The following is a 19,815-nucleotide window of genomic DNA, read 5'->3' as shown; positions in this document are numbered from 1 at the left end:
CTGTTCAACATTGCATGTATCATGTATCCTAGCTGTCTGCTGTCAAGTGCGACCTTGCATCAATTTATATTTATAGATACTCAGGGTGCGAATTACCGGGGGGAAGGGGGATTTTCTCACTCAATCACATTTTGTTCCCCCCAAAGAAGTCAGCTGAAGTATCCCCACCGGGGATGCTCGCTTTCCCCTCCAAACTATGCTCAGTATAACTCCAAATTTCACTGATTTTTGTCATTTCTTGTAAGTTTAATCTTCTAGCTGTATTTCGAAATGATCGATAGAAACTATTCAGTTTTGGTCATTTCTACTTACCACCTAATTACCCACTATTTTCACCATTGTTTAGTTGAACTATATTATTATGACTACGGTTGTTACTTGCGGTTGTTACGGTTACGGTTGTTACGGTTGTTAATTGTACCTTCGTGCCCTTTAGTTTGTCATCGTTCGTGAATTTGAATGTACTAATTGCGTGCAACAAAGCCACATATGGTTTTATAAATGTTCTTAGCGTTTAGCCAAGAAGTAAACAAATAGCTTCTTCCACTATAGGAGAAGTTCGGATATGTCATATTTATCCTCTACATTTGTATTGATTATCATCTTATTTTAATTTTTGTTATAACATGTTATTTCATTTTCCAGTGTACTGTTTGTTAGCACATGGACTTCACTCCTTAGTAGTTTGTGTGTATGCAACTCAAAAGTTGCATTTAATTTGTGATAATTAGCATAATAATCACTGCCTTTTATAATTTACGGAAATGAACTTTGAAACTGTACTCAAAATCTGAGATATAGGTATTCTCTCGTAAGTATATATTAACGTACACGCTGGGGATACACTCCTCTTGAGCAGACATGTTAGTGAAGGTGATTTTTAGGTGAATAAGCGCATAATTGAAGATTTGTTTCAGCATTTGTTAATACGACTGGTTCTCCGTGTCATTGTCCGTGTCTGTATAAGCATTTCAACTGGATCGGGTTTTTAAAAGTTAATCATTCATTTTTCCATCTTTCTTTTCGCTGCACAGTTTGCTGTCCACGCTAATAATGTTGCCTGAAAAACTTCAATGTAATGTTTTACTTTATTGGAATAAAGTAGCCCATAGTGAATCAACTCATCTGCAACCTAACAGTAAAGTAATTGTAAGTGTTGACTTCCTGAGCCCTGTCACGGAATCGAGATTTGGAGAAAAAAAAGTCGTGAAGAGCGCATCTTTAGCGGGGAGTAGAAGCACAAGCTCGAAATTTGAATTGAAAGATTTTAAATATTTGGCCTTCGATTTGACCTTGATGTCACAAATCGGGACCAGTAACAATCCATTTCTTGTTTGATAGGCTATTATCTAATATTTTTTTTAAAAAAAGTATGTCAGGTTTAACTGATAATTTTAGTGATTTTCATAAGACTGAAGTATTTTTTTTCAACCCTTAACGCAAAGTGGAAGATTTCAATATGAGTGGAAAAATTAACAAATGCTTGTGATCATGGCTATCGCTCGGGTCGGATTAACTAAATAAACCTTAGAGAGCTACGGTGACAAGAGTGAGTACAACATTCAAACACGTTCAGAAAGGTTTGGTGGGGTGTGTGTATGTCAGACAATATATACGTGCATAGTTATTGTCGGTAGCTTTATTAGATTAATAAATCTCTTATTTATGACAGATTACAGATGTCACACACACACACACACACACACATATATATATATATATATATATATATATATATATATATATATATATATATATATATATATATATATATATATATATATATATATATATATATATATATATATATATATATAAACAGTGGCGGATCCAGGATATGATCAAGGGAGGGGCTAAACCATAATTTGCCGTTTTATCCAGTGTAAAGCTGAATTGAAGCCCATTTTATCCAGTATAAACCTGAGCGTCAAGGGGGGGGGGCTATAGCTCCTTAGCCCCCTTGGATCCGCCCTTATATATATCCACGAACACGCTAAATGAAGCGCAGTCTAAATATAAGTAATGAGTAGTACCTGGAAGTTTATTGCAACTGAGACACAGTACGAAGGAAACGGAATCACCTATAAAACACCGGTAATTTCCAATATCAACAAGACATAATCGTCTTTTCACTCGAACGCCAATCGTATGGGGTGTTTTTCAGAGAAACAATGAAACAACCACTTGATGAAATCATTCTAATATCCAGGTGTTTCAGCCTGCCACTTCTCATTCATGCTATATTTAAAATTACATTTGAACGGTAGACATCTTAGAGTGTTCAAGAGCATGTAACACTCATCTTAATAGCACGTGTATTCATGTCTATACTCTAATTGGTCACACAACACCAAATGTTCGGCCAGGTAGATGCTAAGAATGTTAGGGTTATGCTATTATACTTATGTAGATTTTAGTCTAGCTGGATAGCCATTGCCGGAGCCCAGTTATCGATAAGGCATCGTCCTACAATGTCCCACATATGCCCCGGTATGGCTTATGGCCGTATACGTAACAGGCCACTGTAGAAAGCGTACAATGAATAGAGAACCACAGTGACCCTGTCTGTATGGGGATACAGATTATCTTATTGGAAAATGGAATCCTATAGTCTAGTTAAAATTGCAGGACAGAAATGACGACATTATGAATGTACGACACATTTGTCATACCCTTCAATGTAGGCCAGAGGCGAGGAGGATATGTGTTTTACTACTCCTATATCAGAATGCCAGGTGTAAGTCCTGTACAGTAGTGGGAACACACAATGAATTTTCCAATTATTTGCAAGTCTACGGTTACGTGCACAGCCTTCAACGGAAATAATTCTCATCGATGGCCATCCATTCGGCTCTCTACTGCAATCAATGCCAGCAGAACAGACATTCTCAGCAATGAATAGGTATCAGAGATAATTGTATAAGAGGAAACCACAACGTAAGCTTACCTATAATATTCGATTATTTAAGTGTTCGTTCGTGTGCTTATACACGGAAGTTACGATGACTGATTACGTTAGCAGTCAACGTCTTGGCAATTTGCAAAATTTGTTTCCTAACGACTTTCGTGGCTTTCCTAATGTATCAACTTACTTAATCTTTAGTAACAATTTGAATATAGTAGATTCTTTTGAAGATATTTGAAAATTAAACTAACTTTAAACTTGAGCTGGGGCTTGTAGAATGGAGACGGTACATTCTCGACCCGTCGTACTCTTTACTGTTCTTTGTGGTTTTATTCCGAAACATTTTCGAGCCAAAAAAAGAAAAAAAAAATGATGGCCACAAGAGATCTGTCGTCAACAAAAAAAAAAAAAAAAAAAAGTTGATAATCTACCATGAGAAAATTTATTGCATTTTGGATATTCAGCATAAGTTGTGCGTGCACCTTTACGTATGCCTGTATATTCACTCAGACATACTTTTCTACGTAATTCAATAATACTCGTTTGTAGCGGTTTAAATTGTTTCACCGCAGTGGTATCTCAGTTGAAGATCGCTCACAAATTTGAAATAATTACTTCATTTCATAGTTTGACAGAGGTTACGTCAATGTAGGAACGAAACATCATCCCTTTTCCTACATTTTTACCCTTTTACCTAAACTATTCAAATATAAATATTAAGTAGTCTAAAAAGTATTGAGCTCTTGCGCTATAGATGGCGTTAGTGTCCAAAATTTCAGGGCATGCGGGTCGCAGCGGATCAGAGTTAACGTTGGCAACTGACAGTTGAAAGCAGTAGATGTGTAGAAAGTGTTGAAACCAGTAGAACTCTTATAATCAGACGTAAGGTATTGCGCCGTGAAGTTGAGTGAGCTTTCCGCGAATTGTGCTACATTTTATAATTTTATTTGGATGAAGGTGCAAGTGCTGTAGAGACTCATAAAGAAATCTGTTCTATTTATAGGCAAGATACGTTATCAAATGGTTCAGTAGCTTTTATTCGAAAATTTCGATGTCCAAGACGCTCTATACTGTTGATAATTAGCCCGAATACAACTGTCAACAGAAATGGTGTTGAACACCCTGACAACACCAGACCTCATACATTTTTAATGACTCGTCAGAAATTAAGAGAACTTGGGTGCGAAGCTCTAGTGCAGCGTTTCCCAACCTTTTTCAACTTGCGGCATACTACGGGTGTAACTTGAATTGTCGCGGCACACTCATAGATATTATTATTATTATTATTATTATTATTATTATTATTATTATTATTATTATTATTATTATTATTATTATTATTATTATTATTATTATTTGCAAATATAAAATACCATGGTAATTTTTTTCTGTGATTACTGATCTCCTCACAGACATAAAAGTTCGATCACTGGTTTTCCCCTATGCTAATTCATTATGCTTATTTTTTATTCTAATTTTAACATAGAAAACAATTGCAATGAAACATAGGACTCAGATTGTTAAATATACGCTTTCTTTTTCGAAAACTGTATCCAACCTTTCATTAAGAACGAAGATCACTAAATAACGAACGAACAAACAAATGTTCTGTACTTTTAACTTTGCTGTTTTAACCAAAACCAGTGCATATTATTGCAATCACACAGCTTGCGATTCGTCGAAGTCAAAACACACCTGTTGAACAAAGTGTTGTACTGTCATTCAAATGCGAATCAGTGTTCTACGAACGTTCACTTGACGCGTACTGTACAAGTGCTTCCATTTCTCGGTGTTAGTATGACTCTCAATTGAAACGTAACATAGCAGCTAACCGTGGAAATGTGTACGAGCCGAAATACTGTCTGCTACACAATAATAGATGTAGAATAATATATTACAATTACAATAATTTTTTCCATGGTAGAAATTCATAGTAATGTGAAATACAAAAATATACATTTTTCCCTATGTCTTGCAATTTGGTTGCTATAGAATTAATAATTTTGTTTCGATTTCCTCGCGGCATACCTGTTGGGAAACGCTGCTCTAGTGCATTCACCGCGTAACCCGGACCTGGCATTGTCACACTATTATTTGTTTCGGTCTCCGCAGAACTCCCTAATAGTATTAAGCTAGTTTCGAAAGAGGTCTGTGAAAAGCAGGTGTGGCAATTTTTTGACCAGAAACTAGGAAATTCTATAGTAATGGTCTTGTGGCGTTGCCGAAAAAAAATGGCAAAAGCTATCGAACAATATAGTGCATATGTAGTTTCATAATGTTTTCACACAACAACAAATGTATTCTTAATTTTAACCTCCAAAGGCTCAATACTTTTCAGATAACTTGCATGTAAAAGAAAGAAAGGTTACTAGTAAACAAGAAAAAGGTGGACAGTAACCAAGTTAGTTTGTCAATATAGGGACAACAAAATCGTGTGTACTAGCAACCAAGCCGAAGAGATTAACAATTGAACATGGTTGCAACCATGCTTTACAGGTTAATATTGGCAGGTTACAGTGTAATAGCTCGCAGGGTGTGCTAACCATTCACGTACTTACCACTGTTTTGTTTATTTGAACCGTACTTACGCCGATCTTAAGCTGATTGGATCGATTGCTTTCAATTGGACCCTCGATCGGTCCTGCGTTAGAATATAGTCTCTCGGCTTGTCTAGTATAATTTTTTTGTTCTGTTTTACAGAGAATAGCGGTGATTATTGTAACAATACAAACAACGCAAGTTATCATTAATACGTTAATAGTATTGTGGACTTCCATTTCCCCTCAGCTAACCAAAAGTTGTATTGAGATAAATTGAAACGGTATTGTATACAGTTTTCTGAGATTTTCACAGATAAACAAAATATTTGGACCTATTTAACGGGGTCTCAATAAGTGTTACACTCATGGCTATATGATTACTATTAGTTGCAACATGATGATGGAATTTTAGGTGAACATAATTTGATCCTTTGGCTACAAGACCTCCATCTGCTGTGACGCATCTCATCCAGCGTTTTTCCGTGCCTTGAATGCACTTTGGTAAAATTCTGGTGGCTGACTTTTACACCATTGTTTCACACAAGAAATGAGAGTCTTGTCACTGTCGAATGCTTTTACTTGCAGGTGGGCTTTCGGAGTACCAAGGAGAAAGAAATCCGAAGGAGCCATGTACGGACTATAGGGAGGCTGAGGGACAACTTCCCATCCCATTTTCAACATTTTCTGCTGTGCCATCATGGCACTGTGAGACTTGATATTGTCATGATGGAGTTTAATGACCTTACCTTGCATCTCTTTTCTCTTGGTCTGGAGACCACATCGTACCTTATCCAGAGACAAAAAGATAACGCTTCTTGTTAATTGTAGAGCCATATTCCAAGAAGTATATAAAAATGACATCGCACTGATCTTAAAAAGAAAAAGGAGGCCACAATTGTCTGGCCTGGTCTGCTAAGTCTAGATTTCTTAAACTGCTGCCAGCAGCGGCGCATTCAGGGGGGCGATCGCCCCCACCCCAAGAAGAGGAAACTTCCTTATTTTACATATTAATAAAACCCATCTCAGAGTTTGGAGCTCTTAAAAGTAGCTCTAAGTAGCAGTATTACAACCCACCGCTCCCCCCTAGAAGGCAATCCTGGATCCGCCCCTGACTGCATCAGTCGTTGGATACTGGCGCAGTCCACTGTGTGTGATCCTTATAAACTGGAAGCAAGTTTCTATGAATTGATCTGGTTGATTTATCACCGATTTTGAACAGGGATTCCATTTCCGACCCTCGACCTCTGATTTCTATTTCAGCATTCATTGTTATTTACCTGAGAATAATAGGAAACTACAATTATTACCATTTTGAAGACAAAGGATAAAAGTATGTTTACCTAAAATTTCATCATCATATTGCAACTAACAAAAATACCCACCAGTGCAAAACTTATTGAACGGAATTTATATAGACCTATATACGTATAACACTTGGTGCTTCATTCATATTGTAGTTGATTTTAAATACTTTTTCTATACGTTTCGGAAAACTATCTCGTTTGTTTTTCGGAATTATTAAAGATTTAATGTTTAACTTAGACAATTTTTGACATCAAGAAAGATGTTCTAAGAAGTTGCTGTAACTCAACAATTATATAAGCTTTTTATAGCCATCCACACTCACAGCAGACAAATGCTTAGAGTACCTAACATAAAGGTCCCAGACCATCTCCTTCCCTCATCATTCCTTTCTTCCTCTCTAATTCCCCGCGAAGTGTGATCGCCAAGGAACGTCATCCCTCATACGTTACGAGCTTCCATGACCATAGCTGCCGAAAGCCCAGTAATCTAATTGCTAACCCTCTTTATAAAAGGCAAACGTCCCAGTGCGTCCTTCCAATTTCAAATAATAAACAGTCACGCTACTAGATATGGCTATCTCGGTTATCGCTTGTCTGCTTGACGGTAATAGATGTCGCTTGTGTGCAGGGAATTTCCCGATTTTAAAATATTATGCCTATTTATTTGGAAATTGAAAATTGTATTATTTCAATAATTACTTCAAAATATGTCAAGGAGCGTGACCATATTTATATTTAAATATTAATATTTGTAAATTTCTACAATGTTACGATTTATTAGAGCGTAACATATACTGTTTCAATTTAGTTTTTTTTAAATTTCAAAATCGATAGTGATGATACTCAGGGGCGTCATTTCAGACTTCGCTTGAGGGGGGCAAGAGCGCTACCGACATAAGACTTTTTCGTCTTGTACTAGTATATTAGTAGACAATCGATTAAAGTATATGTATTTCTCAAACTCGGGGGGGGGGGGGCAATTGCCCCCTCCTGCTCCCCTAAATGACGCCCCTGATGATACTAAACACTAACGTGCTTTTCTGTTTATTATTAAGACAAGGGCCATAACCGTACTTAGATTTGAATATTAATATTGCATAACTAAGTATTTGGTGTTCGGCCAATTCAAAAAGAACAAATTCGTTAACTATAAACAATTAGAGCTTATAGTTAAATACAATTTTATCCCATAGTATACACCAAGTCGAGGGCTCGGGCACAACAACTAGTATTTTTAAAAGAAATACACACTGTGACTTTCAACAACTCATAAAGTATGATCTTCCAAATGTTCCTCTTAATTTCAATCTTCGTATTTCGTTTATTTTTTAGGTGCTTAAGTATAATGAAAACACTATATGACAACGAATCCATCTCAACAACTACAAATTTGCACCGCACTTGCACTTTGGAAATTCACAAATAGTTACTGTTAGTGCGTCTTGTTTAAGGGAATTGTGATTGCCAAAAAAGTTTCGGACTGGAAACAAACTTACATTTATATATTCAACTGCTGTCAACAGTGACACAAATTGAATTTCAAAGAAAAATAACATTTTATGAAATCAATGAAAAATGTTCAATTTATAAAATATTACTATGATGAATTCTGAGATAATATTCTTTTATATTTTGCAAAACAAAGTTTTATACTAAGAGTCCTGTGTAATGGTAAAAGCTCACATCTCTGTAGAGATTTGAGCAGTGTCGGATTCGAGGTGTCAGAGCTAAGCGGAGATGGAAACTTAGAGGGGCGCCTCATGGAGAAATTTACGTAAACATTTTGGGTTTTAAAATGACTTTTTAATTTGTTCACTATTAAGCATACACATGGGTTTAGAAGTAAATGCAGAGAAAACTAAATACATGGAAGTGCGTCGGGACCGTAATACGGCAAATTATGGATGCGTTAAAATATTAAATAATACTTTTGATAAGGTGGATAGTTTCAAATATCTAGGATCAATGTTAACATACGAAAATCATATTCACGAAGAAATTAAATGTTGACTGAAAGCAGGGAATTCGTGTTACTATTCGGTTCAAAATCTCTTGTCGCTAATTCTGTCGAGGAATTTGAAGCTTAAAATATATAAAACGATAATCATGCTTGTTGTTCTGTATGGTTGCGAAACATGGTCGCTTACTCTGAAGGAAGAACATAGACTGAAAGTATTTGAGAACAAGATCCTGAGACGAATATTCGTACTCAAGAGGAACGGGAATGGGAAATGGCGGAAACTTCATAACGAGGAACTACATAATTTATACGGTTTACCCAACATTGTTAGGGTCGTCAAGTCTAGGAGGCTTAGATGGGCAGGTCATGTAGCTAGAATGGAAGAAAGTAGAAACTCTTTCAAAGTCTTGACTGGAAGACCAATCGGAAAACGACCACTAGGAAGTCATAGGCGCAGATGGGAAGACAATATTAAGATGGATCTCGCAGAGATTGAAACCCCAATGAAACGCAGCACTTCTTTCTTGCAAATCTTTATTTTTGTACATATGATTTTTATTTTTTTATTATTTTTTACTTGTTTTCAAAACTCGGGTAGAAGGAGGTCTTCATTGTTGATGCAATCATAGCTTTTTTTTTTAAAAAAAAAAAAAGTTCGACTCGATAAAGAGAAACGGGATAGCAAGATGGGGTTTCTAACAATAGCGCACGAACATTGACGAGGACCCATTTTCAAATATTGCGGGGGGGGGGGAGCACGGGATCTTAGTTACGCTATTAATAGTAACATTAAAAATAATATAATTTGAATTGTATTTATATGTGTGTTACGTGGAATAATTCATCCTAGTAAAATGTGCGTATTACACAGGTCATATGGGTCTTTAATACGAAGGGCCCCCCCGAAGCAAACATTTCATGGAAAGATACTTGGTCTAGGAATTAATTCGTGCGGGTGAACAAGAGATGGCGCAACGAACGGAGCGTCCCACAGTTCCGTGTATCCACACATGTGTTGCAAACCCCTGTCATCGCGTATCGTTCGTAGTATAGGGCAGTGGATTAAAGCGTCAACAACACCAGTTTGTAGTTAAGTGAACATGGCGCAATTTGTGCCTGATAAAGTGTTTTTGCGGGGTGTCCTGCTGCATTACTTTAACATGCAGAAAAGTGCGACTGAAAGTCATCGTATTTTGGTGGAAGTGTATGGTGACCATGCTCTAGCTGAGCGAACGTGTCAGAAGTGGTTTGCACGGTTTAGAAGTGGTGATTTCGGCTTGGCAGACCAAGAGCGAGCTGGACAGCCAAAAAAATTTCAAGACGAAGAATTGACAGCATTGCTCGAGCAGGATTCGTGTCAAACGCAGGAACAACTTGCAGCAGCATTAGGCGTTGATCAAACAACAGTCTCCAAACGCTTGAAAGCCATGGGAATGATTCAAAAGATGTCACATTGGGTTCCACATGAATTGAAAGACAGAGACGTTGAAAGACGAAAAACCATTTGCGAATTGCTGCTTCAACGACAGAGCAGAAAGGGGTTTCTGCATCGAATTATTACGGGTGATGAGAAGTGGATCCATTACGAGAACCCTAAACGAAAAAAGGCCTGGGTGAAACCAGGTGAACCAGGTCCATCACAACCAAAACGAGATATTCACTGTGCAAAGGTTATGCTGTGCATATGGTGGGATATGAAAGGTGTGGTGTACTATGAGCTGCTGCAACTGGGTGAAACTATGAATGGAGAACATTATCGACGACAATTAATGCGTTTGAAGCAAGCTCTGGCCAGAACACGACCAGAATGGGAGAACAGACATGATAAACTTATTGTTCAACATGATAACGCTCGCCCACATGTCGCAAAACCGGTCAAAACCTATTTAGAAAATGTCGGATGGGAAGTTTTACCCCACCCGCTTTATTCACCAGACGTTGCTCCTTGGGACTACTACTTGTTCGATTGCATGAACAACGATTTGATTGGACAGCGGTTTACTTCTTCAGAAGATATCGAAACATGGGTCTCTGACTGGATCGCTTCCAAGGATGAGGACTTCTTTCGCCACGGAATCCGTACATTGCCTGACAGATGGGCGAAAGTGGTGGCTAGCGATGGACAATATTTTTCTTAAGGTATTTATGTATTTTGTGTTTGTACTACAGCTTCAATGTGTGCGTACCAACCGCACGAATTAATTCCTAGACCAAATATTACAATTAATCAGTGTCGTAACTTGGAACCCGATTAACGATGAGCGTTTGGTATTTTCTTAACATTTCATTTCACCGCGTTTAGCAATAAAGCATAATCTCACCCTTTCCAATCTCTAGAAAATAAATTTTACAATCATAAAATCACACTGATTGCTTTCACTGCCATCTACATTTTGAAAATTTGAAATTTGAATTGTTGAATTTTGCTAAAAGTTTTGAAAACTCGAGAAACTCTATAAAGCAAATAATAAAGACTGTACTGATATACAACCCGACGTAGATGTTGCAGAATGCGACAGTTCTACTGAGTGTAGTGCTCGGAGGGCGAAAGTGAACCTGAGCAATGCATTGCCTCTTTTTCAGAAGGCCAGTCTTATAAGATGTGCAACGAAAATAATCCGTGTAAACAGTGTTACTTGTGTTGCTACTAAGATATAAAATGCATGTTTCCGCTTTCCAAACACTGTTTACTGTATGCAAATATTTGATAACTCTTTCAGTTACTCAAGTATCATGTGAGCGAGCATTCAGTTATATTCTGGAATCATTTATGCTTATGTCCATTGAAAGGGATGTTCTACAAAAAAATCTCTAATGATGAAATTATCGATGAAATTGGGAAATCTTCCTCTGTTTTTAGAAAAATGCTGCTGTAAAATTTGGTTTGATAAATGAACTTCATTACTTACGCATTTTATAACAAGTACAAAACGCATCAAAAACATGACTAACAAATGCGTTATCATCTATGTGTTGTCAATAAATATGTGGTTTTTTACATCAAAAGTTCGTGCTGTTTGTTCTATTTTTCTTTCTTGATTTTGAGAAAGTGATTCCTGACTGCCGTTAGTAGAAAAAAATTTAGGCTGTAAAGTTAATATACTGTAGAAATGTTCTAATTTAATTAGTGTTTAAGAAGTCAACCAGAAATTATTTCTTATCAAGTTCAGCATGTTTTATCAGAAATGTTTTAAAACTGTTTCTCTAATATTTCTGTGTTTTGTTACGTTCTTTTTTCTCACTTCCATAATTATTCAAGTGGCTATTCAATGTTATTAATTATATATGGTGTAAACAAATCTACAAAGATAGACTATTATTTTATGCAATAAAAATAAGTTTATTTTAATTTATTCACTCATTTGTATGTACCGTTTATAAAAGTTGAATTCCTCATAATTTTGAATTTTGAATTTATCATATTCAGATCTCTTTCAATATGAACAGTCGCTGCTTTGAAGGCACATGTACGATTCATTGCAAATATTTTCAGGCTGTAGAAAATAAAGAAAGAGAAATGCTTGACTACAGATACGCATAGATACACAACTTTACATTTCGGGCGGGGTTTTAGAGATGTAAGTCAAAGTTAAGGGTTCATTCCTAAAGGGGCAGTCCAGACTCCAGACCAACTCGCTATTCATCAAGCCCCTTAAGCATCATTCTCCAGGTGGGCCCTTGTACTCCCAGTCCGCCTCTGATGCAGACGATACATTGATCTAGTTAAAAGAGCGACTGTTAACTTTTAACCAAAATAAACTTATAATTTCATACGAGTAACTATTGAAAATTCAGCCAGACGAAATATGAATATGTTTTTAGATATGTTAAACTTCATTTACGCATAATTTAGATATTAAAATTCTGAAGAAAATTTTATCAAAATATATTTCCATTTTTATCTACACATCTACGACTACTAAAGTCAATTAATAATAAAATCACACTATAAACAATAGCACATAATATTCTTGCCTTAGTTAACATCTACTTTTCTGCTTCAGAACACGCAGGCGCCCTTGCGTTGAGTCTCGACGCTAACACTATAGTTCATAACAACAGTCAAATAACGCAACGAGAGCATGAACCATACAGCAGTCACAATGCGGCTTGTGATAATACTAGATCAGACCGAGTTGTTCCATATCAGCTAGGATATCTGACAGTGCTGGCACCCGCAACGAAAAGAACACGGCGACTTGACAGCTTATAACCTTTAACCCTCAACTGGTGTAGCGAATTTTTAGTGCATAGTTAGTGACGTGAGGCAGGCCGGTAATGCAAATAATGGAAATTTTAACTTTTCTTAGTTCAATACAACTAAGTCTGTTTTATTGTGACAAAAGGGCTGTTTTATTGTGACAAAAGGGCGCTATAAGAGGGTGGGCACAGGCGGAGATCTCTGCCTCGCCACCCTGTCCAGTCAGACACTAGATTCGAGAATACAAATCACAATGTCACCAGACTGTTTTATGGAGGACATCGTATTTTGATTTTTTTAAAAAAATGTGTACTATGGTTTTTTTCAGTTGTATGTCCCACGGTTATGCCTTACAGGCTAAATGATAAGCATAAGTGAAACAGTGGAATGAAGAAACTGGATAACCTTAAGGACGGAAGAACTTCAGAAAACCCACACACACGCTTCTTGTTAAACACAAAACCCAAAACCCACTTGGCACTAGTTCGGATGGAACCAGGGACCTCACGCACCATAGATGAACGTTCTACCTCTTTAACCACCGCGACCCCACTAGAGTCTGTGTAGAAAATATTGACATGTCATCCAAGTTAACAAGCAAGGTATTATATTGAAAGTGAAATGAAATCCATAGGCCTTATGCAGAGTCGTTTTGAAGTATGATTCGAGTCATACTAAAGGCCTGACTACTGTAGGAAACATATCTTAGTCGCACTCTTTAGCCCTAGTATGGCACTAATCACGCTTCAAAATGACTTTGCATAAGGCCCTTTGAGTTTTACGTCCCACAATTATGCCGGTTAGGCTTAAGAAGATGGTGAGGATGAGAAATGAATGAAATGGTGGAATGAAGAAAGTGCGAGGAAACGGGAGAGTCCCGAGGAAACCCAAGCACATGGTGTTTGTTCACCACAAAGTTCACTTGGCGCGAGGTGGGTTCGAACCAGGTACCCCAAGCACCAGAGATGAGCGCTCTACCACTGAACCATCGCGGCCCCAGGTATTATATTGGGTATCCAATAACTAAAAATATTATCTTTCCGCAAGTACTACAGCTGTACCCCAGCAATGACTTTGAATACTTATTGTATCAAATATTAATGTTACCAAGTTCTATCTTAACTACAATACACTCTTTATGTACCCAATGTTAAATGAAAATGCAATGTTGCCATTTACCTGGACCCACAACATAAGTAAATGAAGGTGCTGTTTGAAATGGGGCTGGCCATTGACATGTTAGCGTAAAAGACAGTAACTTCATACACTTATGTTGTGGGTGCAGGTAAATGGCAACGTTGCATTTTCATTTATCATAACATTGAGCGCATAAAGAGTGTACAGCAAAAACGGATCGTCCGATTAAAAAAAAAAAAAAATCCTTCACTTTAGGTTGAAAACATCATATTTGAAGACGGTTTTGTCTCTTACATTTTGTTGTAACTCTGCTAATACCAGTTACCCTATGCCAGGGGACTTTTGAGACACCTTGTGTATGTCTTTGGTGCATGAGATCTGAGTTTGACTACCAGTGAAAGCTAATGTGGTTCTGATCCAATGTTAAGCTGATCCAATGGTCCCATACATGAACTCAATGTTACAAGGTACATTAAACTCTAATTCAACCAACCTTTAAACCTACTAATCAATACTAAAAGTATCTACTATTTTGCTTTGTGTTTTGTCCCTTTTGTGGAAGTATTTCAAATAGTTTCCCTTTTCGCTGCACTTCTATTAATTCATTTTAGAATAATACATCCTTCAATTGTATTTCTGGCCCCATCCTTTAGCGGAGAAAGTGTGATAGCTGTTCAGAAATCTGACAATAACCTTTTGCATTTTTTTCAGTATAAAAGTCCACTCTTACAAACTACTTCGTTGTTAAATCGATAACGAAACATGTTGAAGATAACATATATGAGAAAGAACCGACAGGGTAATGTTTAGGATCTACTCTATAGATTGAACGAGAATTTTGAAAAATCCTGTTTCACGCAATACAACAGGTCTTGTGCATCAACTTTACTGATAGTAAAGAAATGTACTTTGAAAAGAGGAAACTATGCTCAGTTGGCAACTATGTACTGCGCTAGAGACTTGGGATTGTGGTAACGCACTCTTCTGCCTGAAGAGGCGCTACTAGTTTTATCTTCAACAACTCTTTAAGGTTGCCGGGTGAAGTTATGAAAAGTTTAATTTTGTGAAGTTGCATGTGAAAGAAAGTGTATGGTGTTTAACCACAGAATATATGATATTCATAGTCACTATATAGTCTTTAAATATAAATCATTAATGCTTGAATCGGAGTGAAAATTTCGTGGTAGCACAACACGTCGGGGGAGTCTTATTTATTGACTTTCTCAATTGTGCATGCATGAAGTAAAATTTCTGGTAAGTGAATTGTATTGTTACAACTTGTACGTAACGCAATGCTATTGTTCATATTTCCATGTTCTTTAAAAATTAGGTACCATATTTGAACTATTTTCAATGAATGAGCATAAACAACCCCTCTTTACAGAAATGGTTTTCATGGCAAAGAAATAAATAAAAAAGTAATAAGTTAAGTTTCAAAAGGACATACATCATTCAGCAATCTTCTAAAAGCCTATGGTTTTAGTGTTAACGTATACTTTCAATGTTAACGTGATAGAAGTCTGGAACAAATGTTTTAATCACAATGCGAACTCTATTGAGAAGTTGATGGTGGGGTTTGGGCTCTTCGATATTTGGCAAAACTATATTCTAAAAATAAACCATAATCTAGAGGTATGTTCAGAATTTTGTTTCTGGGGGAGGAAAAGTTGTGGTATTACAAAATGCTGTTACTAAAAGCTTTTGACTTACACTCTTAAATACGAACTTGCGTAGGTTATTAATTCGATTCTGAGATAATATACTCTCGCATTTATCAATACAGAACAGTATCTCATACAAACAGTACGTAGTTATGCTGTTCCTGGGAAATATTGACTTCGAGCATTGATTTTTGTGGCATTGAAAATCTTTCATAAAGAAGAAATGTCGTTTTTCTGCTATTTAGTTGTCAATCTTGCAGTGAAAAGAGAAAAATATAAAAAATAGTTAATAAATTACTTAATAAAAATAGATTTATTATTATTTACTTCTATTTATTGCCAAAATTTCCTTTTAATGTAACTCATTATGTTTTTCGGGCATACAAACTGTGATTGTCATTTTCTACTCAATATTTAAAACTTTGTTTTAATTGCGTAACGTTTTTCGTGCATGTTATTGTTTAAGTATAGTTTAATCTTTTTTTAATAGTTCCTTATAGAAAATCGATCCGGTATTTGCAGCACCAAAGTAGAAAATTACCGTAAACTTATTAGATGTACTCCATTAAATTTTTTGTTCTCAAAAAAGCGTAGCCCTACAGCTTCGTAAGGGATATACTTATTTTTATTATGTAAACTGAAAATTTTGTTTAACTAGTTATCTACCTTCTGATCGTCAATATTACAATAAATATTTTCAAAACAGAAGTACGCAGGATTCAATTTATAGCAAGCGCTTGAAAAAATATAAAATACTTGGTTGGGTTATATTGTTCGTGTGTGTTACAAATGTCTGTAGAGAACAACCCTTAGAGAGAGAGGGAGGGAGAGAGGGGGGAAGAGAGAGACGGGGAATCAAGCTGCAGCGATCGATTTCCGACTCCGTTCTGTTACTGGGTTTCTGGGTCTTCTATTTTAGCATGACTAAATTTCATTGTAAGAGGCTGGCTAAGAACGACAGTGTACGGAAAGGGTTCACATACGTATAAGCATAATAAAATTGCTTCCATAAATGCTGTCTATAATGTGTGTATGGTGCGTATATTCGGATCCCACATTAAACTTAAACCGCACGTCATGCAACAATCAGACGCCTTAAACATGGACGTTATCAAATTCTTCAAGATTTTGATAGCTCATTTACCATTCTTCAATGAAAATAAAGGGAACAATTAAAACGTGGAGAAAAAATGGAATCAAGAAAATATAAAGGAAAAATTGTGCAACAACATTCGTGTGAAATGTGCAAATACAAATTGTTTTGAGAAAGGAAATGTGATTTTTCTTTCGGAACAGATAAAATAATAGACGTTTAAAAGAGTTGTACACAAAACTTGGTTTAGTTACAATTTCTTACATTTCTTCACTTTTTAGAGTGATTTTATTAAAATATTATGAAATTTTCATTTTTCATTTTCCATTATGAACTTCGTTTTTATATACAGGGTGGCCCAAATGTAGCTATACAGTACCGTACTGGTCAGCTCATTGCATTTTATATCATTTCTTATTTTTGTTCATCAGGTAGACTTAGTTTCTTTATTATTATTTGTTCTTAATGTGTTTTTACTTACGTCTTAAGCTTGGAACAGCCGAAGCAAATAAACCCATACACTAGAATGTATGATCAATGCAGGGGTGTATACTTACTTTTCGCCACCCTGTATTGTTGTTTCTAAACGGGAATTTTTACTTTTTATTTAAATTCAGTTTTTTGTTAAAGTCACGTCCCTTTTGAAATTTAACAGTTTGTATTCAAATAGTTCGCTTATTCCATCGTTTCTACGGCATCTACAAAATGTACTTGAAGAAAGGGGAGTTGCACTTTATGTGAAAATCGTTAATTAAGACTATAATTTCCTATATATTGAAGAACATGAAAAAATACCTGAACCTTCCTTAACCTTATGCTATACCTTCATAAAACTAATAATAATAATAATAATAATAATAATAATAATAATAATAATAATAATAATAATAATAATAATAATAATAATAATAATAATAATAATAATAATATCCATGCGTGGGTCGTGAGGGAAAGATTAAAATTTTATCGCTTCAAACAAAAACAAGAAAAGTTACTTAGTGTTCAAAATATCGTATACAAGAATGAGAACATTAGATTACTTTCCTTCCCTAATCTCTATATACTGTATGAAAGAAGTCTTAACAGGTTGATCAACGTACAGGACAGACAGCTTAAGCCAGAAACTTAAAGTTAGGACAGGGCACAGGATTTGTGATGTAAGGTCCAATTAAGGGAAGATTTTTAGAAAGGGAAAGAGGTTAAAGAGGGATGGCAATTATTATCTTAAAATGCACATGTCTCGGAATCTCTGGAGATTAGATACATGAAATTCGGTATATGGACTTTTCATTTAAAATAGTTCGATACGTGTTTAAGCGTTTTTTTAATATTTGATCTAGACGAGAGAAAAAGGGGGTGAAGAGGAAAGTGGTGGGAATTATAATTATTATAACAAGATGTCCATGTTAGACACATGAAAAGGATAGCCTGATAAGGCGGTGAAAAGTGCCGTTACACGGATTACTGTGATATACCAAACATACCTTATATCCAAAGACAACTTTGGTCAGAAAATCAACTTCAAAGTGCTCCGAATTTCGAAGCTATTGTTGAAAATTTGAAAATGAAAAAGTGTTTATATCTCGGAAACGAATTAAGTTACGAGGATGAAACAAAATTTGAACATACTTTGTTTGAAGAGCCTTACCGAAAACAAGAAAAAATGTATTTCGCCCTTAATTTCTAGCAAAAAGCGCGTCGGAAATATTCGCATTTAAATATTTTTGCTTTATGTTTGAGTGATCACTTTCTACTTTCCACCATAGGAGCATCACCAACCTACCTATAGTATATTTTGACCATGGTTTGATATCTGCGGTGCAACTAAGTGTAAAATGAGGAAAACCAAAATTGGATACGCCTGGAAGATATGCAATCCGTGTAACGCCACAAATGTTTTGGCAGGCGTGAATACTGTCAGAAGTCAAATATGGTTGAGTTTGAATTTCTGATTTGTCATGAATGGCTCTACATGACACTATAACTCATAATCGTACCTCTGTCACAAACCGCATGAGAGCGCTAGTGCCGCTGATTATTCAACTGTCAACTAATAATTCAACTACTTTTACTGTTTGTTTAAACTGTGCACTGGCAATTCGAATGTAGTTGGAATTCTAGGGTTGGTCTGTCATGACGTCCTTCGAAAATAATCATTTTACCCTAAATTCGGAGTCACGCTCTGTTCGTGAGAAAAGCTCATAACAATTGCAAAAGCTATTGTGGCAACGAAACCTCACAATACTGTTTACCATTTGGTACTAATCTTTGATGGATGATATATTCCACACAGCTAGAGATCGAATAATGAGTATGAATGAAAATCGTGCCCTGTACAAGAAGAAGGTTGCCTCTATGTAAGTCATTTACTCTTTATACTACGACTGGTTATATTGTAGATATGCTGGTGCCATATACTGCAATCACAAATGACGCAGGAATAGTCAATTCTGTTTTTCAAGATCCCAACAGGCTAGCGATTCCCATGGCACAAGTTGATATTCATTGTGTGAATCGTGGCTTTCGGGATACAACTGAATACTTGGAAGAAAGAGGACTTATAGTTCTAATACTTATACTGAAAGGTATGCGCAAGCAATTGACAACGACTGAGGCAAAATTTTCCCGCTAAGTTACCAAACTTCACTGGGTTGTTAAGGCCGTTCATGGTATTCTTGGACAAGTATTGTCTTCTACGTTACTAACTAGACAACAAGCTGCTTCCTCAAGTTGAATTTGCCGGATATTTTCTTTTTTACATAATACTTTTTGATAATCGTCTTAATTCTGACGATGGCCTCGACAAGGAAGTTCAATAAATGGAACGACAGCGCATCGCAGAGAACACATTAAGCTTAGAAATAGAAGAGCATGGTTGGGACGGCTGTTGACGCTTTTTCGCAAAAGTAGCATCTGCGGACATCCTGAACTTCCCAGAGTTGACAGAAATATACCTAAAAGTTCTTTTTACAGGTTCCTATCTCAGGTACTCAGTTGTTTCAGGCACTGTCCTA

The 19,815-nt window shown here is 36.2% G+C and overlaps 2 protein-coding genes across 2 annotated transcripts in view; one reads left to right on the top strand and one right to left on the bottom strand.

Moving 5' to 3' along the window:
- Window positions 1-19,815, bottom strand: part of LOC145683917 (trypsin inhibitor-like) — a 472,745-nt gene that overhangs the window by 241,209 nt on the left and 211,721 nt on the right. The gene's annotated exons all lie outside the window — the stretch shown is intronic.
- Window positions 15,032-19,815, top strand: part of LOC145683916 (synaptotagmin 1-like) — a 246,462-nt gene continuing 241,678 nt past the window's right edge. The window contains exon 1 of the mRNA XM_081755592.1: window positions 15,032-15,301. The gene's annotated coding sequence lies outside the window, so the exon portion shown is untranslated. The remainder of the gene's footprint in view (window positions 15,302-19,815) is intronic.

The sequence above is a fragment of the Thermobia domestica genome, chromosome 4, assembly GCF_964235325.1.
Source record: "Thermobia domestica chromosome 4, izTheDome1.hap1.1, whole genome shotgun sequence".
NCBI lineage: Eukaryota > Metazoa > Arthropoda > Insecta > Zygentoma > Lepismatidae > Thermobia > Thermobia domestica.
The sequence above is the reverse complement of the archived record's forward strand: the minus strand, read 5'-3'. Positions and strand labels throughout refer to the sequence as shown.